The 24,184-nt window shown below is 43.4% G+C and overlaps 1 protein-coding gene across 1 annotated transcript in view; it reads left to right on the forward strand.

Annotated features, from left to right (window-relative positions):
- SYNDIG1 (synapse differentiation inducing 1) overlaps window positions 1-24,184 on the forward strand; it is a 252,512-nt gene that overhangs the window by 183,621 nt on the left and 44,707 nt on the right. The window lies entirely within an intron of this gene.

Here is a 24,184-nt window from a genome sequence, read left to right on the forward strand (position 1 = left end):
CAGAGGTCAAGGTGCTCTATGGTGTGGCAGTTTTTCACAGAGATGCCTGACGACCGACGAACAGTGGTGTGCAACCTTTGTTGCGCCAAGATCAGCTGGGGAGGCACCACCACCAGCATGCGCAGGCATATGATGGCCAAGCACCCCACAAGGTGGGACGAAGGCCGTTCACCGCCTCCGGTTTGCACCACTGCCTCTCCCCCTGTGCCCCATCCTGCCACTGAGATCCAACCCCCCTCTGAGGACACAGGCACGACCGTCTCCTGGCCTGCACCCACACCCTCACCTCCGCTGTCCTCGGCCCCATCCAGCAATGTCTCTCAGCGCAGCGTCCAGACGTCGCTAGCGCCACTGTTTGAGCGCGAGCGCAAGTACGCCGCCACGCACCCGCACGCTCAAGCGTTAAACGTGCACATTGCAAAATTGATCAGCCTGGAGATGCTGCCGTATAGGCTTGTGGAAACGGAGGCTTTCAAAAGCATGATGGCGGCGGCGGCCCCGCGCTACTCGGTTCCCAGTCGCCACTACTTTTCCCGATGTGCCGTCCCAGCCCTGCATGACCACGTCTCCCGCAACATTGTACGCGCCCTCACCAACGCGGTTACTGCCAAGGTCCACTTAACAACAGACACGTGGACAAGCACAGGCGGGCAGGGCCACTATATCTCCCTGACGGCACATTGGGTGAATTTAGTGGAGGCTGGGACAGAGTCAGAGCCTGGGACCGCTCACGTCCTACCCACCCCCCAAATTGCGTGCCCCAGCTCGGTGGTGGTATCTGCGGCGGTGTATGCTTCCTCCACTAAACCACCCTCCTTCTCCTCCTACGCAAGCTCTGTCTCGCAATCAAGATGTGTCAGCAGCAGCACGTCGCCAGCAGTCGGTGTCGCGTGGCATGGCAGCACAGCGGTGGGCAAGCGTCAGCAGGCCGTGCCGAAACTACTCAGCTTAGGAGGGAAGAGGCAGACGGCCCACGAACTGCTGCAGGGTCTGACAGAGCAGACCGACCGCTGGCTTGCGCCGCTGAGCCTCCAACCGGGCATGGTCGTGTGTGACAACGGCCGTAACCTGGTGGCGGCTCTGCAGCTCGGCAGCCTCACGCACGTGCCATGCCTGGCCCATGTCTTTAATTTGGTGGTTCAGCGCTTTCTGAAAAGCTACCCACACTTGTCATACCTGCTCGGAAAGGTGCGCCGGCTCAGCGCACATTTCCGCAACTCCAAGACGGACGCTGCCACCCTGCGGACCCTGCAACATCGGTTTCATCTGCCAGTGCACCGATTGCTGTGCGACGTGCCCACACAGTGGAACTCTACGCTCCACATGTTGGCCAGGCTCTATGAGCAGCGTAGAGCTATTGCGGAATACCAACTCCAACATGGGCGGCGTAGTGGGAGTCAGCCTCCTCAATTATTTACAGAAGAGTGGGCCTGGTTGGCAGCCATCTGCCAGGTCCTTGGAAACTTTGAGGAGTCTACCCAGATGCTGAGCGGGGATGCTGCAATCATTAGCGTCACCATTCCTCTGCTATGCCTCTTGAGAAGTTCCCTGCAAAGCATAAAGGCAGACGCTTTGCACTCGGAAACGGAGGCGGGGGAAGACAGTATGTCGCTGGATAGTCAGAGCACCCTCATGTCTATATCTCAGCGCGTTGAGGAGGAGGAGGAGGGGGAGGAGCATGAGGAGGAGGGGGAAGAGACAGCTTGGCCCACTGCTGAGGGTACACATGCTGCTTGCCTGTCATCCTTTCAGCGTGTATGGCCAGAGGAGGAGGAGTAGGAGGGGGAGGAGCATGAGGAGGAGGGGGAAGAGACAGCTTGGCCCACTGCTGATGGTACCCATGCTACTTGCCTGTCATCCTTTCAGCGTGTATGGCCAGAGAAAGAGGAGGAGGAGGATCCTGAAAGTGATCTTCCTAGTGAGGACAGCCATGTGTTGCGTACAGGTACCCTGGCACACATGGCTGACTTCATGTTAGGATGCCTTTCTCGTGACCCTCGCGTTACATGCATTCTGGCCACTACGGATTACTGGGTGTACACACTGCTCGACCCACGGTATAAGGAGAACCTTTCCACTCTCATTCCCGAAGAGGAAAGGGGTTTGAGAATGATGCTATACCACAGGGCGCTGGTGGACAAACTGATGGTAAACGTCCCATCCGACAGCGCTAGTGGCCGAAGGCGCATTTCCGAGGGCCAGGTAGCAGGGGAGGCGCAGAGATCAGGCAGCATGTACAGCGCAGGCAGGGGACCATTCTCCAAGGCCTTTGCCAGCTTTCTGGCTCCCCAGCAAGACTGTGTCACCGATCCCCAGTCAAGGCTGAGTTGGCGGGAGCACTGTAAAAGGATGGTGAAGGAGTACGTAGCCGATCGCACGACTGTCCTCGGTGACGCCTCTGCCCCCTACAACTACTGGGTGTCGAAGCTGGACACGTGGCCTGAACTCACGCTGTATGCCCTGGAGGTGCTTGCTTGTCCTGCCGCTAGCGTCTTGTCAGAGAGTGTGTTTAGTGTGGCTTATCACGGATAAGCGTACCCACCTGTCAACCGACAGTGCCGACAGGCTTACACTCATCAAGATGAACGAAGCCTGGATTTTCCCAGACTTCTCTTCTTCACCAGCGGACAGCAGCGATACCTAAGCAATACGTAGGCTGCACCTGCGGATGGAAGCATCGTTCTCTATCACCATCAAAAATGGGGACCTTTTTGCTTCATCAATCTGTGTATAATATTCCTCCTCCTCCTCCTGCTCCTCCTCCTGAAACCTCACATTATCACACCGAACGGGCAATTTTTCTTAGGCCCACAAGGCTCAGTCATATAATTTTTCTAAACAATTTTTATACGTTTCAATGCTCATTAAAGCGTTGAAACTTTCACCTCAACCAATTTTTATTTTAACTGGGCTGCCTCCAGGCCTAGTTACCAATTAAGCCACATTAACCAAAGCGATTAATGGATTTCACCTGCCCTCTTGGTTGGGCATGGGCAATTTTTCTCCGGTACATTAGTACTGTTGGTACACCAATTTTTGGGGGCCCTCGCCTACAGTGTAATCAAATGAATTTTTAGCCCACCTGCATTACAGCTGACGTTACATCAGCTGTGTTGGGCACTGCAATGGGATATGTTTATGTACCGCCGGTGGGTTCCAGGGAGCCACCCATGCTGTGGGTCCACAGGGAGTTGTAACTGCATGTGTCTACTTCTAAAGAACCCCAGTCTGACTGGGGCATGCAGTGTGGGCTGAAGCCCACCTGCATTAAGCACGACATTACCTCAGCTGTGTTGGGCACTGCAATGGGATATATTTATGTACCGCCGGTGGCTTCCTGGCACCCACCCATGCTGTGGGTCCACAGGGAGTTGTAACTGCATGTGTCTACTTCTAAAGAACCCCAGTCTGACTGGGGCATGCAGTGTGGGCCGAAGCCCACCTGCATTAAACATGACATTACCTCAGCTGTGATGGGCAATGCAATGGGATATATTTATGTACCGCCGGTGGGTTCCAGGGAGCCACCCATGCTGTCGGTCCACAGGGACTTCACAATAGGGAGTTGTACCTGCCTGTGTCTATGAATTAAAAACCCCGATCAGGTTGGGGCATGCAGTGTGGGCCGAAGCCCACCTGCATTTAATCTGGCGTTAGCTCAGCTGTGATGGGCACTGCAATGGGATACATTTATGTACAGCCGGTGGGTTCCAGGGAGCCACCCATGCTTTGGGTGCACACGGAATTCCCATTGCGGAGTTGTACCTGCCTGTGACTATTTATAAAAAACCGCGGTCTGACTGGGGCATGCAGACACCTTGACAGAATGAATAGTGTGTGGCACATAGGTTCCCCATTGCTATGCCCATGTGTGCAGCTCCAGATGGAGGTGGCAGAGAATTGGATTTCTCATTGCTTCTGTACAGCATTGTGGACTATCGCCCCGCCCCTTTTAAAGAGGGTCGCTGCCTAGCCGTGCAAACCCTCTGCAGTGTGTGCCTGCTTTTCCCCTGGCAGACGCACTTATAAATAGACATGAGGGTGGTGTGGCATGAGGGCAGCTGAAGGCTGGGCAGGGACAGTTTGGTGTGCGCTGTGGACACTGGGTCGTGGGGTGGGGGGGGTGGGGGTTGGGCAGCATGTAACCCAGGAGAAGTGGCAGCGGAGTGTCATGCAGGCAGTGATTGTGCTTTGTTGGAGGTAGTGTGGTGCTTAGCTAAGGTATGCATTGCTAATGAGGGCTTTTCAGAAGTAAAAGTTGTTGGGAGGGGGGGGGCCCACTCTTGCCGCTATTGTGGCTTAATAGTGGGACCTGGGAACTTGAGATGCAGCCCAACATGTAGCCCCTCGCCTGCCCTATCCGTTTCTGTGTCGTTCCCATCACTTTCTTGAATTGCCCAGATTTTCACAAATGAAAACCTTAGCGAGCATCGGCGATATACAAAAATGCTCGGGTCGCCCATTGACTTCAATAGGGGTTCATTACTCGAAACGAACCCTAGAGCATCGCGATAATTTCGTCCCGAGTAACGAGCACCCGAGCATTTTGGTGCTCGCTCATCTCTACTGTCTTGATAGGGCATAGAATTGTAGTGACATTTTTTGCAACTGATGATTTACAGTGAATTACAGATGTGTACATTTTTACCTTATCTTTAATGTGGTCAATTACTTCCTGGCTAGACGTTTTATCCCCCATCCCACCTTTCTTATCAGACATGGGCCATGTGGTCGTTTATAGTTTATGGGCAGATAGAAACTGGTTAAGAAGTGCAATTTTTCATGAAACCAATTTAATACAATATCATGACATGCTAGCAAAATAATTGAATTATACAATTCACAGTGCAGCCACAATAAATACAGCTAGAATAGACATTTTGTGACAGAGTATCACAGAAATCATGTTGTTGGGAAAAGCTGCTTATCTCATGAGACACATATCTGATCATATCCAACCAAGAGAAAGAGTAAGAAAGGACACATCTGGACCTCATTGTGGCTGAACTTAGATCACAATGGGGTGCTAAAGTGATCTAAGTTTGATTCAGCAACACTGGGCTGCATGGACCATAAAATGAGTCTGACATTGGCCCACTGTATCTCTGTGAATGAGTAAATCCCTTTAGATGCTTAGCAGGGAGAGATGTGTGTGCCCTGGATGTATGGGAGCTGCCATACCAGCCAGCAATGGGGGTAGTAATACAGTTATAATAATAACAGAGATGCATAATATTTTGGCGGTCAATTAACTTTGTTCTGTTTGCTGTTGAACAAGGCCATCCCTCAGTTGGAGCAGTGTCAGGGCATTGCAAGCTGATGATTCGCCCACTAAACTTCAAATCTAGTCTGCACATGAGTGTGTAGAAATTTGCAGCCATTACTTTGTAAGAGAGGGACCCCAAAATGAATCGAGATAAAGGAATACTCTGCTTTATCCTTGATGTTGGAGATCAACATTGAATTGAGGATACAAAATTGGCCTTTACAAAATCATAATCAAGAAAAATCCAGCACTCATCAATATGGCAGAAATATTAGTTTAATTTTTATTTCATGTACACAAACTAAAGTCAAAATTCATTTGACATTGCGGTCAATTCAAGACCTTAATACATTAATCTGTCAAAGTGTACAGAAATGTTTACATTAAATAATAAAACCATACAGCAAGTAAAAAAACAAACCAAGGAAAAAAGAACTGAGGGCCCTTTTACATGGAACAGTTATCGTTCAGTTTATTGCTGGATTGTGTGAAAGGGGACAACAATCGTTCAGAGTAAACCCTGCCAGTTACTGAATAATGAAGAATAATTCATTCGCTTACCTTCATCATTCAATTTAGGCAGGTATAGAAATCCAACAATGATCGGGCCATGTAAAGTCATTTATGAATGACTCCCTGTTTATATCCAGGAAGGGAGATAAAACGTAACTTTTTTTACTTTTCCGTGATTGCCAGTATCAGTTCGGTACCGGTGATCACGGGCCCGGTGACATCTCATGGAAATTTTAAATGTCCTGCGCTGATCTGCTCTTCTGCGCATGCGTCACCATTTTTCCTTAGGCACGCATGCGCAGAAGATGTCAGAGGGTCCGTTCTAGACCAGATACATGCGGGATGTCACAGAGGGCTGGCGTGAGTAGTTTCAGCACCACCCATGGAAGTGATCCGTGAGGAGATCTGAAACTTTAACTTTTTAAAAACTTTTATTTACTTTAATGCGATCGACACTATCTGGTGGATACGGGCGATCGCGTTACCGGGGCCCAGGATGACCACTCCATGTTGTCAGCTACCTTTGGAAGCCGGCATCTTAGAGCTGTCACCTTGATAGCCCACATCGCTTTAATCCCCTGAAGATGCTTGTTTTTACATCCTCGCGGATTAAAACCCACTTAGCTAGGAGTAGGATGTAAAAACACTATGGGCTGGTAACTTAGGGGTTAATACAACATCTTTATTTCTTATAGAATCATAGAATAGTAGAGTTGGAAAGGACCAACCCCCGGCTCAGTGTAGGATTTACTAAATCATCCCAGACAGATATTTGTCCAGCCTTTGTTTGAACGCTTCCATTTATGAAGAACTCACCACCTCCAGTGGTAACCTGTTCTACTAATTGATCACCCTCACTGTCTAATATCTAATCTATGTCTGCCCCCTTTCAGTTTCATCCCATTGCTTCTATTTTTTCCTTGTACAAATGAGAATAGGACTGATCCCTCTGCACTGTGACAGCCCTTCAGATATTTGTAGACAACTGTTAAGTCTCCTCTCAGCCTTCTTTTCTGCAAGCTAAAGATTCCCAGATCCTTTAACTGTTCTTTATAGGACATGATTTGCAGACCGCTCACTACCTTGGTAACTCTTCTCTGAACTTGCTCCAGTTTGTCTAAGTCTTTTTTAAAGTAGCGAACCCAGAACTGGACACAGTATTCCAGATAAGGTGTGACTAAGGAAGAGTAGAGGGGGATAATAACCTCATGTGATCTAGACTCTATGCTTCTCCTTATACATCCCAGAATTGTGTTTGCCTTTTTGGCTTGCCCAGATGTAGGACTTTGCATTTCTCATTACTAAATACCATTCTGTTAGTTGCTGCCCACTGTTCAAGCTTTTCTAGATCTTTTTGAATCCTCTCTCTCTCTTCCCTACTGTTAGCTATCCCTCCTAGCTTTTTGTCGTTGGCAATTTTAATCAGTTTCCCTTCGATAGCTTCCTCCACATCATTTATACATTTCTCAAAAGTAGTTGTACAACGATTGCCAAGAATATCATCATCATTGTAAGCGTTCAATACAGTTTTATTGTAATAAACAAACTGAAGTTAAAGGAGATGTCCCGCGCCGAAACGGGTTTTTTTTTTTTTTAAACCCCCCCCCCGTTCGGCGCGAGACAACCCCGATGCAGGGGTTAAAAAAACCACCCGCACAGCGCTTACCTGAATCCCGGCGGTCCGGTGACTTCAATACTTACCGCTGAAGATGGCCGCCGGGATCTTCTACCTTCGTGGACCGCAGCTCTTCTGTGCGGTCCACTGCCGATTCCAGCCTCCTGATTGGCTGGAATCGGCACGTGACGGGGCGGAGCTACACGGAGCCGCTCTCTGGCACGAGCGGCTCCATAGAAGACTGCTGAAGACCCGGACTGCGCAAGCGCGGCTAATTTGGCCATCGGAGGCCAAAAATTAGTCGGCTCCATGGGAACGAGGACGCTAGCAACGGAGCAGGTAAGTAAAAAACTTTTTATAACTTCTGTATGGCTCATAATTAATGCACAATGTACATTACAAAGTGCATTATTATGGCCATACAGAAGTGTATAGACCCACTTGCTGCCTCGGGACAACCCCTTTAATAGCGCTTTGGTGACAGCAGTTTGAAATTTTTGAAAAATTTAATATAGTGAATTTTTACCCGGGGTAGCATTTCAAGGTCAACAATCATCCCATTGACAAGGATCCTAATAGCTTGAGATAATCCTGATATGAATAGATAAACAACAAATACATAACATTCCATTCCATGCTACATGGTGTAAAGTCAATTGTAACTTTGGCCAAATAGAATTCAGATAGTTATGGGGTCTAATCACATTGAACCCCATTGCAGCCTCCTGCCATTGTAGATAAAATAAAAAAGAAAGAAGCTCATAAATTCTCATCATTCCGCATGCTAGATAGAGCTTCTCTGGATACTGTAGCTGCTCTCCAATCTCTCACAATCTGGTAAATTATAAATCATGCTTTGTTTTCTTGAGTGAACGGACTTGTTTCTGATATATGATAGCAAGTATACCGGTGCAGTTAAATATCTCATCCTTGCTTTCTAATACATATTAAGTGGCTTTATATGGTTCTAAAGAATATATATCTTCGGATCGTACATGGAATTGAACGTTAAAGGGGTTGTCCCGCGGCAGCAAGTGGGTCTATACACTTCTGTATGGCCATAATAATGCACTTTGTAATATACATTGTGCATTAATTATGAGCCATACAGAAGTTATAAAAAGTTTTTTACTTACCTGCTCCGTTGTTAGCGTCCTCGTTCCCATGGAGCCCGACTAATTTTCGCCCTCCGATGGCCAAATTAGCCGCGCTTGCGCAGTCCGGGTCTTCTGTAGTCTTCTATGGAGCCGCTCGTGCCAGAGAGCGGCTCCGTGTAGCTCCGCCCCGTCACGTGCCGATTCCAGCCAATCAGGAGGCTGGAATCGGCAGTGGACCGCACAGAAGAGCTGCGGTCCACGAAGCAAGAGGTTCCCGGCGGCCATCTTCACAGGTAAGTATAGAAGTCACCGGAGCGCGGGGATCAAGGTAAGCGCTCCGGTAAGCTGTCTGTACGTCCCTGCATCGGGGTTGACTCGCGCCGAACGGGGGGGGGGTTGAAAAAAAAAAAAACCCGTTTCGGCGCGGGACAACCCCTTTAAGTATTTTGTGTCCATATATTAGTTATAGGATTATCCCAATCTATGAGTCCTTTTTCAGTATTTTGGACTTACTGTGGTTTCTTATTTAATGTAAAAATTTCTGTACACTTTGACAGATTATCTGATTGAGGTCTTGCCCGAAACGTCAAATTAATTTTGACTGTGCATTACGTATATGAAATAAAAATTGAAAGAATATTTTTGCAAAATTGATGAGTGCCAGATTTTTCGTGATTCGTGAATCCGAACATGACCAAAATAGTGCCATTGTTTTTTTTTACTTTGTTTTACATGTTCATAGTCAAGATTATTTAACAAAGTAATTTTTTGTAAGTTTTTGTATTAATCGGAAAACTTGTCTTCATCAAAATACTAATGACCACTTGTCTGTGAGTGATGAGTGACTAAGTTACATGTGATGATGTTACCGTCTGAATGAGGGATTATGGGTGGACTACATCCCCCACAAACCCCTGCGGCCTCTGTTGCTATGGATACAGCAGTACTCAGTCTGGCAGTTTGTAGCTGGTTGTGACACAGCTGCACACCTGTGTGGAGACTCCAATAAATGATACCTCCCAAATGTACACATACATAGCTGGTGGTGCATATTGGCCAACAACATTGAAGCATAGTCCTTCCCCACTATCATCACAATCTCCTGAACTTGATATCATGTTATCTCCAGTACTAATGCCGCCAACACCAGTCCAGCCTTCATCTAATTGTAAACCGTTGTCCAGTGTTGAAACAAACCCTTGCTGTCATGCAAAAATGTCACCACAGAGGGTTACATCACCGTGAAGCTAATGCAGCTTACATGATACAGCAACAAGCCTCCATTTCACCTCAGTCAGCAGCTGAAATTCGTAAATCTTGTGCAGCTGATATGTGAAAGCAACAAGGAAATATGTTTCCTCAGCGAGCTGCTGAAGTTCGTAAATCACATGCAACTTATATGTGAAAGCAACGAGCCAACATGTCTCCTCACTGAGCAGTTGAAGTTTGTAAATCACATGCAACTCATATGCGAAAGCAACAAGCGAACATATCTCCTTAGTGAGCTGCTGAAGTTCGTAAATCACGTGCAGTGCATGGAAATATTTTGACCAAGTCTAATCCCTTTCACTATATTATAGTAGTAAGGGGCGCATTGCGCCACCAGAAACACTGGTACTAGTATTTAGTTTATGAAGGAGCAGGATTTAAAACATTTCAATTGTCCATTAGCTTTCGTCATTGTTAGAAAGTTTTATAACATTATATATAGTAAAGCATTTAGTGATTCTTCCACCGCTCTAACCTCCTCTTTAAAAAAAAGTTCTGAAAAATAAAACCACAGCTTAGCTGTTTGCAGAAGACGGTATAATGTTTGATATTATATGCTTGTAGGATTTGTCACAGTATTTATAAGATTTCCAGCTTCTGTAAGAATCCAAACTGCACCACAAAGGGCCATAGAGACAGAAGGATGTCAGAAGGTTGTTTGAAAATGTAGAGTTTAGCATTTCCCAAATCTCAATGGGCTCATCCAGTTTATACACCAATGTGGATAAAGTAACTTCTGACAGAAACAATCCACCAAACCATCAATCACTGCAAAGTAGCAGATTTCATTTGTAAGTAAAATCCTTATGTGAGGGTCAGAGTGACAACACATGAAAAATGTGACATGGCTACCTGATGGAAAGGATCAAAAAGGAACAAGGAACTTTATTTTCTTATTTCCAGCGAAATGATGTTGCCTGGATAAAGCCCATAGAAACCAAAATTGTCCCCGTGCTGAGGATTTGAAGCTAGGAATTAGCCATCTGAAACAGCACACTATGCTTGATTAATGTGACTTTGTTTCAGCCTCATCCCGAAGGTTCTAACTTCGAAATGCTATGTGATCTTTATATTCGTGCGTTGTGAACCCATATTGTATGGTTCATGAGTAAAGTTGATCAAAATATAATCTCCTGATGTAAAAAAATGTGCCAAGCGCCTGAACCAGCATAGAAATTACAGATTGTCTTTTGCTCTTGCCAACCCAGCTACATCCCTAGGTACGATAATATATTTCAAGAACATTGTTTTACTATATCTCACTTCTAGTAAGGTAGAAAACAGATGTTCCAGGTTCACTAAGAATTCAATTACTTTGCAAAAATCTATTCTTCCAAAATTATGACTAGGCAATTGAACTAAATTATTTAGAACATATTACATAGAGGAACATTGGTTTAACCCTTCATAAAGAAGTTTAGGGTTTTACGGTTGCAAGTAGTGCGCTATTTACAAAAATGGAACATGATATGCTCTTTTATGCTTTGCACAGTATTGTTTGGCATAAATATTTGGACCTGAACTCATACGTTAGGGAGTTACATACAACAAGCACTAATATGCTTATTTTATTGGTCTTGCTTTATTTATCAGCTAAAGCCATAGAAAAGGGCTGCAGTAGGCTTCTTGCTTTTATGGAAGCCGGCATTCTGCCTATGGCACTGCAGACACAGACTGGTATGAAACAGCTGCAGTGAATGTGATCTCACCAGAACCCTGCTATTCTATCAAGTCACTCTCACTAATGAAGGAGGAAATTGATAATGGAGGTGTAACAGGCAATTGTATTGAATTTATGTGCAAGCATAGCTCGACCTGAGTTTTAACAAGGATGACCCTACATCATCACCATCTGACCCTATAAGTAGTGTTGATCAAACCAAAGCAATAGAATCTTGTTTTGGGTTGTATTTTGCTAAAAGTTCGGTTCAGCACAAATCCAAACCGAGCTTTTAGCAAAATTCTACCCAAAATAGTGTTCTACTGGTTTGGTTCGCTCAAAACTAGCCTTGAACACTGATGTACAGCAATGTCTAAGAGCCAGAAAAGCCTTTTTTAACACTCTAAGAGCTTTCATGGCTCTTAGGGTGGTTTCAGACGGCTGCATGAGCAACAACGCTTGCCACTATGGACTGTAGTTGCGCATTAACAAGGTTCTGGCTTTTTTTTGCCTCCGGCCGATCATACTCTGCGGCATAGCGCAGGAGTTTGAAAAAAAAAAACCATAAGAAGATAGGTCCTGCCCAATCTTTCCCACACGTAGTATCATCTATGTGCAGGAAAGATAGGGCTTGCCTGAGTAATCACGGCTGAGAAAAGAACTAGTGAAAACAAAATCAATGGTTTTGTTTTGTCATGTTATGCTGCCATGATTATCACCGCCCCATAACGGAATTAAAACAAGCTCATGTGTTTAAACCCCTAGACAGTGTTATATGTTAGGGTTTTAGGTATTCTGGTAAGCTTCCAGTTTAGTTTGAACTAATTTACACCAAACTGAACCTTTTGCAGAATTTCAGCTAACTGGTTGAACCAAACTTTTCAAAAGTGCATAAGTTACAATAGTAGCTATAAGTGAATATTTCACCAGGTTAAAGCCACATATATTTATCAATAAAAACAACTATTTTATTTAAAAAGATAACAGGCAGGTTCAGGTCCCCTGTCCACGGGCGCCCGGGAGCAGAAGCCGCCACCGAATCTCCGCCGGTCAGCCCCATCTGATAGATAGACTGACCGCGTAGAATCAGGGCAATTCTCAGCATGCTGCAAATTGCCTGCCACGAGCGGAGAATTGCAATGATTCTCTGCTCGTGGACAGTGTGCTGGCGCTTTCCATAGAAGTGCTATGGAAAGCTTCAGAGGGTGTGATACGCCCATGGAAGGGCACCCTTAATTGGGAAAATCTATAGGAGCATGAGAAAATATATAAAACATGTGGCCTGCATATTGCATAGAGTATGTTTAGAATTTGTGCTATATTTACTACTCATTGAAGCAATGTTTGGCACTATGTGGGCACAGAATGTCACTATTTGGCACTATGTATGCATTTTTGGGTTCTGTTTTGGCACAGTATGTGATCCTTTGATTACTGTTTGGCTCTATGAGAGCACAATATAACACTGTATGGGTCTTTGTGGGAATAGTATGACACACTTGTTGTTTTGTACACTGCTTTACAACTATAGGTGAGTTGTGTGGCTTTATAGTCTAAAGGAAGCCCATTAGTTGTATCCTCAAAAAGAACTATAATGTATTGAGTCCAAACAAAACACACTATAGGGTTCATTAAGAATTCAGGGGTTTTGGTCAGTCATATATCTCTTCGCTCAGACACAAAGATGCTCGCTTTACAAGTTTATTTATCACAAAATCGTCTGTTCTTTTGATCATGAATTATCAGAGCCCTCATATCCATTGAGTAAAGAATGAAGACTCAAGATGCAGACAAGGAGTTTCAATTCACAATAGTTGCTGCTCAAGGAATGTCCTGATTGTTAAAATGGTTCATAACCCCCACCACCATGACATGTTTCACTAATACATGGAGTCATCCGGGGAACAGGAACAGGGCTATATATCATCATGACAAGGTATAACACTCTAGACATAGAGTCCATTAATGTCACTAAGCTGCAACTGGACGGTCATTGTATGCACTATGTATCTCAGCAATGCGTGAAACTGGATGGGCGATGTATAGAAGATTTTGTAGTATTTATCTTGGCAGTGTCTTGAACTATGTATCTTAAGATTTTATGATAGTAGAAAAATATGTATATATATATATATATATATATATATATATATAATGTTTGTTCTGCGGACATCTGAGGGGATCAAGTCGGAAATTTGAAGTACAGTTCTGTAGGTGATTATGGGGATGCTTCTGAAGAGAAAGAATTTTCCTAATTTATTAGGATGTTGCTATACCTTGGATCAAACTTTTAAGCCCTGTTTTATATGTTCCCAGTTTAAAATGTATCTCTAGTACAATAAACAGAGTATAAACAGAGGTGTACCTTGAAGCTTCTGGGCCCCAATGCAAAATCTGGAACAGGGCCCCCAACTATAATGCTTTATTCAAACTACTAGGCTTACTATATAGAGAAGATAGGCCTTATGGGTCCCGAAGGGTCTTGGGCCCAAGAACAACCGCATCCCCTGCATCCTCTACAGTTACGCCCCTGGGTATAAGTGCCTTATTGGTGGTGGTCTACCCACTGCAACTATCACCAATCATGAGATCAGAGGACTCGTGTTCCACTGAATGAATGGAGCAGTGGTTGAGCATGTGCGTTGCTGTAGTCATCTCTGGTATTTACAGAGATAAACAAGTAGAGCACTTGGAAAGCTCTATTAGTCCCATAGAAATTAATACAAAGGCAGCCCATATGCTCAAACCATGCTGCATTCACTCAAGCAGACAAAGGACCCTTGTTATTGTGATTGGTGATGATCCTAGTGGTCAGACCACCACCCATCAGACAATTATTACCTATCCTATAAGTAGATACCCAAGCCTGGTTTCACACTACATATTATGCCTCCAGTAGAAGCTCAGTCCTGTTTTTCATGCTTTATGCAGGAAACTGCATAGCAATTGAAACCTGGATGATACCATAGGCGTGAATATGTTATATGAGGGCTTCTTTGGTCTCCATCTCACAAATTTTTCTGTCAGTGTTTAAAGGGCCACTCCAGTGAAAACACATTTTTCCACACCTACCCTCTCACCTGATTGGCTGTCAAACTCTGAAGATTTCATCTGTGTATTTCAGTATTCCACTTTCCTGCAGCGCAGCCTCTGTCTAATGTTTCTCAGGCACTATCTTAAGGCTGATATTTTTTACTTTCAGTTTTACATCATTCCCATGATGCATTAGCTCAGTATTACCTTCTATATTCACCTAAATAAGCTACAGACCATAAGTATATAGTAAGGTGGCTGAGCTGTGATCTCCTCTATTATAACTGTGTGACAGGAGGTATGTGATTATCATCAGTAACTGTGACAAAAGTGCCTATATTTCCTTCAGTGTTTCAGTGTTAGATCCATGTGACAATTTGACACAAACTTCTAATCTGACTAGACGATGAATACAAAACCCCCAACTAGATCTGGGCTGGTCAAAACAGAGCTCACATGACCATCTGAGGAATAATGGTTGGGAGTTTCAGACAGAAAATAATAACTAACCAAAGCAACCCTAGCTCAATTATATATAATGAGGGGATAGTCGCATAATGAATTTTTAAAAAAAAATCACTGGAGTGGCCTTTTAATGCCAGATTTCCCTCTCACCCCTACAATGCTGTCCCGGTTCTGTCCTGGTTTCCATACCCATGCAGTTTTCTGCATAAAACATGGAAATCAGGATAGAACCAAAACCGGAATAACAAAACGCAATGTGAAACAGGAGTGTAGCTATAGGGGTGCAGAGGTAGCAGTCACTAATCTGCCATGAAACCATAGGAAAGGGCAGAGGTCCCTTTATCACCTAAGAGGATGCCAGCATTATAAATGGTACATGGTACATAGGGGGCCCTGTTACAGATTTTGCATTGGAGCCCAAGAGCCTGTGGTTACACCTCTGATGTGAGACCATTTTTAGGAGAACCCCTTTATTTCACAGAATTTGCTTTTACTCTTTGAATTACTTTTTCTTTTCTATGTACAATATGTTCGTATACACTAAATAATAGTGTTTCTAAACCCTGTCACACGCTGATGTGACACAATTGAAACATTGAGTGTGACATATCGAATTGTTTTACCGGAGTTGCCAAAGACCATGTTACAGAGCTATCAATCATTACTTTCCTTCTAAAACTTCCATTCGATGGAGCTTGGCATCACATAAGGCAACTACTCTGTACCACAACTTCGTTAAGTAAAGTGCTGATTGACAGGCACTTAGTTTGATTGCTTTCCTATTGCTAAGCCACAGTTTGCTTCTTCAGCTTCCTGACTCATCACACATTTCAGATCTCACTGAATATCCTTCCCATCTCTTCTGGCAGCTTTCTGTTTCAGATAGATTTTCTTTATGTCTATAAAAAAATAGTTTGTCCACTTAAAGAAATATTCTGAAAACTCAAACATATCTGCTCCTTCCTCTTCCACCATTCTCTAAGCCCTGTATTACATTCTGGCACTGCTTTCTTTTTGCTCTGTTTGCAGATTGCAATTATATCTAAATTTATACCCGCAAAATATGTTAAAAGGACATTGTGCTGGGACAGAGAAATTCATGTTGCCTAGAACAGATGCAGTGCCTGAAAACTCCTCAACGCATGGCATATATTACAGCAGATAATGGCATATCATAGCTGCTCTATTTATAGTTTTAGCCAATATTACAATTAACGCACTGATTAAAGCATGATGTGCGCACCCTGCAAAGATATAACAGTTCCCACTATTAGCCCCGAGGGCAAATAGTCTTAAGGCTCCTTCACAAGGGCGTATGCCTAATAACTCACAACTCAGAGCAATGTGTTTGTGCTGTGAAAGATTTTTTTTGCGTGCTTATGGGCGTATTTTACTATATTTTTTGCACTTGAAGGGCAGGTTCATTTGCATACGGTAGACAAATACGCGCCGAATTTAAATGGCAATTGAGCCTAATGAATTCCAGATGTGTTCTTTTTTTCTGCTGAATTGAGCAGCGTATTGCATTTGCACACCCAACATAGACTTCAATGGGGATATTTGGTACGCAGATATGCAGGAAGATATGTGTACAAACCCATTGTCATCAATGGGTTCTAATCTCTGCCTATTGCGTGCATACATTTTATACATGCAAATATTGCAATGGTCTATGTCTGGTATTGAATGGAGATGAGATGCAATACTATTATGGAGTCGGGAAGGAATTTTTTCCCCCAAATGAGCTAATTGGCTTCTGGCTCATTGTTTTTTTTTTGCCTTCCTCTGGATCAACAAGAGGGTGGAAACAGGCTGAACTAGATGAACATTGTTTCCCTTCAGCCTAACATACTATGTTACTAGGTAGACACAACCCATCTGCAGACACGGCATTGTTTCTGGAAAAGCACCACACCTTTTTTTCTAGTCCTGAACTAACCTCCTTGAAGCCCTCTATAGAAAAAATGGAAAAATGTTTTTCTTGGGCTGCAGAGTCCTGCAAAGCTGGGCTACCCAGAATAGAGCATGTACTAGACAAAGCAGCCCAACTAAAGACAAGATACAATGGCATGCATGCCCTAGCAGCAGATCATGCAGTTGCTATATGGGTCGTGGAGACAGTTGGGCCAACTCTTCTTGGTTTCTGTGCTCTTTGCTACTTGGTAGTGTAGCAAACAAGAGGGGGGAAAATTGTTCCAAGGATATGTAAAAACGAGCATTGAACATAAAACAAACACCATGGAGGAAATTAAAGAAAAATTAGGCCATTTTTCCAGTGTCTAAAAGTTGCAAATTTTGGTTTAGTGCCCCACGGTACTTTGTCAGCTACCTCCTGTGGAAAGTGTATGTTCGTCTCTGTCTGAATGTTTGTCTATGTGTATTGATATGTGTGTATGTGTATTAGTGTTTTGTTATGTGTATTGGTCTTGTCTGGGCCCCTAAGTGTTCATGTCTGGTGGTGTCTCTATCTAACTCTGCATCATTATGCAGAATGCACCCTAACCCACTCTGTTACCTGTCAGTCATCCCTAGTGAGTCCTTGGATTGCGTAGAAGGTTTCCCTATAGTCCAGGATTGGTTTGCTGAGGAGAGCATAAAAGGTCAGAGCTTGGGGTGGGGTGGGAAGAAGAAGGAAAAGGGAGTAGAAGAAGAAGAAAAGAGGAGAAAAAAGAGAAGATGGGGGGGAGAGGAAAGGTGGAGTTGCAGAGAGTTGGAGAATGAGGTGAGGAAGCTAGCCAAGGCCTCGGGTGCGCCTGGCCCAGGCCTGGAGGCCAGCCATGGAGGAAAGCTAGCCGTGGAGTTCGCAGGAGGAGAGTACTGCAGGACAGTGGGTAGTCTTCAGTTGTCTTCAGTCTTCTTTAACCTTGCCATGAAGGATTATTGCCAGCGAAGGTCTTCTTGTCAGCAGGAAGGAAAACAGCCACTGCAATTGTGAGACTAATCTGTCCCCGTTCAGTGAGTGTCTACAAGCGAGATTGTCCTGTTCCATGAAAAAAGAGAGGGAGGGGGGCGGGGAGCTGGTAAATGAATATGATGTCAAGCTTCAGTTTTTGGAATACAGGTTTTGAAGTCCCAGGTAAGTAGCCTATAACACTATGCAGAAACTGATTTGGGGTGCGCCCCTACGTTTATACAAGCCATAGGCCAGGACATAGCACGGAGATGTCTACTCACACTTCACTGCTTTTACTCTGCCCCTTCCGGGTTATCTGTTCCTCTCACCAACCTCGTGATCGGCTTCTCTCTCTGGATAGGATGCTGTGGATAAAATAACAAGCTCAGCTAGTAGGTGGCACCATCTCCACAAGTCTGCATAGGAACAGCAAATCAAACAACATGGTAATCATTTGTGTATTATTCCCTGAACATTGGGACTCCCAATTTAGGACCCCCCCCCCCCCCCCCAACACATGGACAAGTAAAAGTGCATCAGATTTATTAAGAGGTGTATGGCTCCTTTTATTAAATTTCATGTACCCTACTCCAGCAGACTTAAATTAAGACTGACAGTTTTAGAGAATTCCCCTAATGCCTTCTGTCCAGGATGTCCAAACCTGTCACCATAAATGGTATGTATAGAACTGTGGCGCACTCTCTCTCTTCTGTATACAGAAAGTCATTTTGGGGGGTGAAACTAGAGTTCAGTGATCATTTAGTTAAACTGTCCTGAGGTTACAATAGTTGTACATTTTATTGTGAATCACCATAGCACATAATGTTGAGAGCAAGGAGGGTTGATTTTTGGGCAATACATTTGTAGAATATATATACTGATTGCTTATCTCGTTGCGCCTCTGGTCTGTCCTCACTACATGTCACTCTGTGGTGAATGTAGTTTGACATGCAGGTAACCCAATCTACTCTCCAATAAAGAAGACTGTATGATGATATCTGTGCAATTTATTGAACAATAGGATGTGGTGAAACAAGGAAACCATAGAACAAAACATGAATTAGCACATGTTGGTATGCAGGCAAAAACATGAAAATGTAGAAAGCAAGTCTGCTGATTCTGCCTTAATAAGTGGAGCTGATTATGGGTGCATTCACATGGGTGAGAAAGTTATTTGCAATGGGTGTATTTGCATGGGTGATTTTTCTCTCGCAGCATCACAGCATGTTTTATTCTCATGTGAGTCTCGCACGAGAATAGAACATGGAAATGTGTGGTCTCTCATATATCACATGGCACACAGGCAGAGTCTCTCGCTTATGTGAATGCACTGTCTAGCTGCAGAGACAAGAGTGTGTAGCTTGTGGCAGGCACAATAAAATATGGTGGCTGGCCTCCACATCTCAGTCTGCAAAATGCACTTCTCTCTCCTACAATGCCTCAATTCAGGGATGGGAACAGCAGAGGGACTAACACTAACAAGCAAATTGAGTCATTAGATGGAGTCTGTATGTATGTAGATAGAAGACGCTTAATCCCTTTGCACCCTGGGATGTATACATACATCCTATGTGCATAGGGTTAATATGGCACGGGCTCAGAAGCTAAGCCCACGCCATACAAGGTCTGTGTCAGCTGTCTTTCACAGATAAAACCTAGTCATAACAGCTGTGATCTGAGTTGACTGCCCAAACCATATATCCCTATATATGATGGTGATAAAAGTGCAGTAATTAAATTCTTGGAATCATAGAGTTGGAAGGGACCTCCAGAGTCGTCTCATCAAACTCCTGCTCAATGCAGGATTCACTAAATATTCCAAACAGGTGTCTGCCTAGCCTGTGTTTGAAGACTTGGAGAACTCACCACCTCCCGTGGCAACCTGTTCCACTCATTGATCACCCTCACTGTCAAGAAGCTCTTTCCAGTGTCTAATCTGTATCACCTCCTTTTCAGTTTCCTCCCAGTTGAGTCTTGCATGGTGCAAAGTGTTAAGGCAGCAGGAATGCAGTGCAAAGCTTTTGCTCATGACCTGAAGGTTGCAAGTTCAAACTCCATGAAATCACAGGGGCAGAGGGAACTACTTTATAAAGCCCTAATCACAGAAGAACCCTAAAGTATTCTTTATTGATATGCGTTAAAAACATTGGGCTTAGAACAATCCACAATTAGTGAAGACAAAACATAAAAAGACAGACAAGACGCATGTGCTCTTCCTTTTCACAATATTACAAAAGGTGGTTCAAACAAAACCCCAAGTGATAATTTCAGATGAACGTTATATTAGAGACTGATTTGACGTAAGAGCCACCCACAAATAACAACTAATAAAAATAAGAGATTAGAGAGTCTCCAGTATCTAAATTCGAGCCTAGGAAATCTATGGGATATTGACTGTCATAGTTGAATACTGATATAGTATATTTCAGTCTGATACTTGTTTCCCCTCTAGGTTAATTTACTGGGTAGAATACCTCTACTCCTATGAAACAGTTAGCCTATGTAAGCAAACGGGTTGTGTCCTAACATTTATTGATGTCAATATGGTACAATAAACAGTAGTCCCATTCATTGAGATCTACTGATTAAGATGGATAAATATAAATGGTTCCACAAGCATTTTTTATGTAATCATATTCTTATCATATTTGACATATCTTATGGGTTGTGTCCTAACATTTATCAATGTCATTGTGGAAATCATATTCTCTATTTATCCATCTTAATCAGTAGATCTCAATGAATGTTTCATAGGAGTAGAGGTAGTCTACCCAGTAAATTAACCTAGAGGGGAAACAAGTATCAGACTGAAATATACTATATCAGTATTCAGCTATAACAGTCAATATCCCATAGATTTCCTAGGCTCAAATTTAGATACTGGAGACTCTCTAATCTCTTATTTTTATTAGTTGTTATTTGTGGGTGGCTCTTACGTCAAATTAGTCTCTAATATAACGTTCATCTGAAATTATCACTTGGAGTTTTGTTTGAACCACCTTTTTGTAATATTGTGCAAAGGAAGAGCACATGCGTCTTGTCTGTCTTTTTATGTTTTGTCTTCACTAATTGTGGATTGTTCTAAGCCCAACGTTTTTAACGCATATCAAGTTTAAACTCCACATTCTTGAGGTAGCTGGCTTAGAATTGACTCAGCCTTCCATCATTCTGAGGTCGGTAAAACGAATACCCAGCTTGGTGGGGGGTAATAAATAAATTACCTGAAAGTGCTGCGGAATAAGTTGGCACTATACAAATAACAAGATTTATGTATAGACTTTCTTTGTGCAAATGAGAATAGGGCTGATTCCTCTGCACTGTGACAACCCTTTAGATATTTGTTGAAAGCTAGCCTCCTCTCAGCCTTTATCTGTTCCTCATAGGACATAGTTTGCAGACCGCTCCCCATCCTGGTTGCTCTTCTCTGAACTTGCTCCAGTTTGACAATGTCTTTTTTAAATTGAGGTGCCCGAAACTGGACACAGTATCCTAGATAAGGTCTGACTAAGAAAGGGTAGAGGGGATAATTATGTCACGTGATCTAGACTGTATACTTCTTTTAATACATCCCAGAATTGTATTTGCCTTTTTACTGCTGAATCACACTGTTGACTCATGTTCAGTCTGTGATCGATTAGTATACCCAATTTTTTTTCATATGTGCTGCTGCTTAGCCCAATTCCTCCCATTCCATGTGTTTTTTTTTCCATTTTTCTTGCCCAGATATAGGACTTTGCATTTCTCCCTGTCAAGTACCATTCTGTTAGTTGCCGCCCACTGTTCAAGCTTCTCTAGATGTTTCTAATGTCTCTCTTCTCTACTGTTAGCTATCCCTCCTAGCTTTGTGTCGTCGGTTTCCCCTAAATTTATAGAAATATAGAAAAGGAAAAAAGAAGAAAACACTGTCCAATGAGCCTCTTATATACCAATCCTTTTTTTACTCCATTTAATATGTATACATCAGAAAAGACATAAAAAAAAGATTGACAATACATATTTCAACTGTTGGGCCCTCATAGAAGTTGTACCAAAAAATACAACATCCTCATTGGGAGGTAACCTCTGGTTTGATTTGCAGTTTACCTTCATGTGTGATCGAGAATAAATATAAACATAAAACAATATTGAAATCACAACAATATGTTGGACACTAACTTTATATATTAATCATACGAACTGAAACATTACACTAGAGAGGTATTACTAGCTAGGAGAATTGTAGTCCCACAGGTCAGTAAATACACTAATCTTGAATTTGCTGTTCAATCTCTATGGGTATAGCATATCAAGATTATACAGTATATTTATTTGAATTCTAATTCTTTCAACTGTTACTCCTGATTTCCTCCTCAACACAATGCTCCATCACCATCCGTGGGACTAAATGGAAGCTGCATTATACTATGTTCACAACTCAAAATTAGGGTGGTTTCACACCTGCGCCTGGGGTTCCAATTTCCTGTTCCATTTGGGGAGCAGGAAAGGGGAATCCCTGCTGCTGAATGGCTCGGTCTCAGAATAGAATTGAACAGCGCTGGGTGGACCCCATTGACGATAATTGGGTTAGTTTGGTTTTTGCTCAAGTGCCTGGCTTTTGGACAGAAGAAAAAGTACTACATGCAGAGCTTTTTTCCCAGTATTTTGAGTCAGATCTGCCGTGGAATATTTGGTGGTCTATATGGACCCCCAGAAGTACATTTTCATTTGCTGGTGGTCCATGACAGCAACAAAAAAAATTGGGGGATGCACAAGATGTAAATAATGCTTATAATAAACTATTTTATGAAATATCAAAGAGGTAAGCCATTTCTATGTTTATGTAGAGTTCGCGCAAACCCTCTTGAGCTCTGGCGATAGACAAAACAGACCTGCGCAGTAGCTGATTTATCTATAAAGTTTCTACTGTGCATCGTTTTCACCTGATCTGCCAGAGCTAGAAATGAGCGAACGTGCTCGTTTAGAGCAATTACTCGATCGAGCATCGCTTTTTTCGAGTAACTGTCTACTCGGGCGAAAAGATTCGGGGGGCGCCAGGGGGCGGCGGGGTGGAGCAGGGGGGCAGCAGGGGGGAACAGGGAGGAGCTTTCTCTCTCTCCCCCACCCCAACTCCCCACCGCAACCCCCCACTCACCCCCGGCACCCCCAGAATCTTTTCACTTGATTAGGCAGTTACTCGAAAAAAGCGATGCTTGATCGAGTAATTGTTCTAAACGAGCACGTTCGCTCGAACGTTTTGTGCGAACCATATCTATCTGCTTTGTGGTGGGCTATGTTCATGTGCAACTTCTTACAAGTTTTCATACCGGCAGCAATGCATTGTCGACGTACCTATCGCTTATCCTGCATTATGTATTATCGCAGGAAAGGTTTTGATAGGTTTTCCACCTTCATGCCTCATGGAAAGAGATTTTAGAGCGTTCGCCAATCTTCTTACAAAAAAAAAAGAAATTGATTGCAAATCACTGGATGTGGAGACTTGAGACTATAACTCACTAATGTGAAGCCACATATTGACCAATTGCTATCAGAGCATCAGGTTCATCCCCCCCCCCATTAACAACATTACTTTTGTAGAAATTTTATGTAAGAATTTTACTAGATTCTGATTTTGTCTCAAGTTCAAATATTTACTTGTATTTTGGTTCTTTTCAATAAATATCTGAATAATATTACATATTTTTCTTTTTTTTACAATCGTCCACTTTACAAAAACCCTATCTAATTGAGCAGTGCTGTGTCAGCTGGGAAAACCCATTTGACTTTAATAAGTTAAGGAAAATTCAATATTAGGGCGGCTGCACTAGGCCAGATTTACCTTGCAGAATCCGGAGCAGGCATCCGCCTCCAGATTCTGCAGCATATACTGCCCATAACATGCTATTGAAAAATGCTTTTTACTCCACATGAACGGAAATCATTTGCAATTTTCTGCTCGCAGAGGAAAAATTGCAGCATGTTCTATTTTTAAGCGGATTCCACGTCCATGGCTTCCGTTGAAGTTAATGGAAGCCGCCCAATCCGCGGTCCTTCCACAATTGACATTGTGGGAACGTAGCAGATTCCGCGTCATCATTAGGTGATGACCCAGAAAAGCCAATGGTCTAAAAAAAATCTGTACTGCGCAACCGGAGATTCCAATGCAGATGGGAAACCAGCCTTAGTTCGGGACTGAAAGTTTAACCATTATCTTCCAGATCATATGTTTACATTGGTTTGTATGATTTATATGGTTTATATGATTCCTGCCCTACATAGAGGAGACCACATGGGCACTGCAGAGCACAGACCATATCTTAGTAATATGCCACCACTTCATCAGATGGGAACACCACAATCATCAGTGTTTCTTTTATATCATTATAGTCCTAAAAAG

The sequence above is a fragment of the Eleutherodactylus coqui genome, chromosome 3, assembly GCF_035609145.1.
Source record: "Eleutherodactylus coqui strain aEleCoq1 chromosome 3, aEleCoq1.hap1, whole genome shotgun sequence".
NCBI classification, from domain to species: domain Eukaryota; kingdom Metazoa; phylum Chordata; class Amphibia; order Anura; family Eleutherodactylidae; genus Eleutherodactylus; species Eleutherodactylus coqui.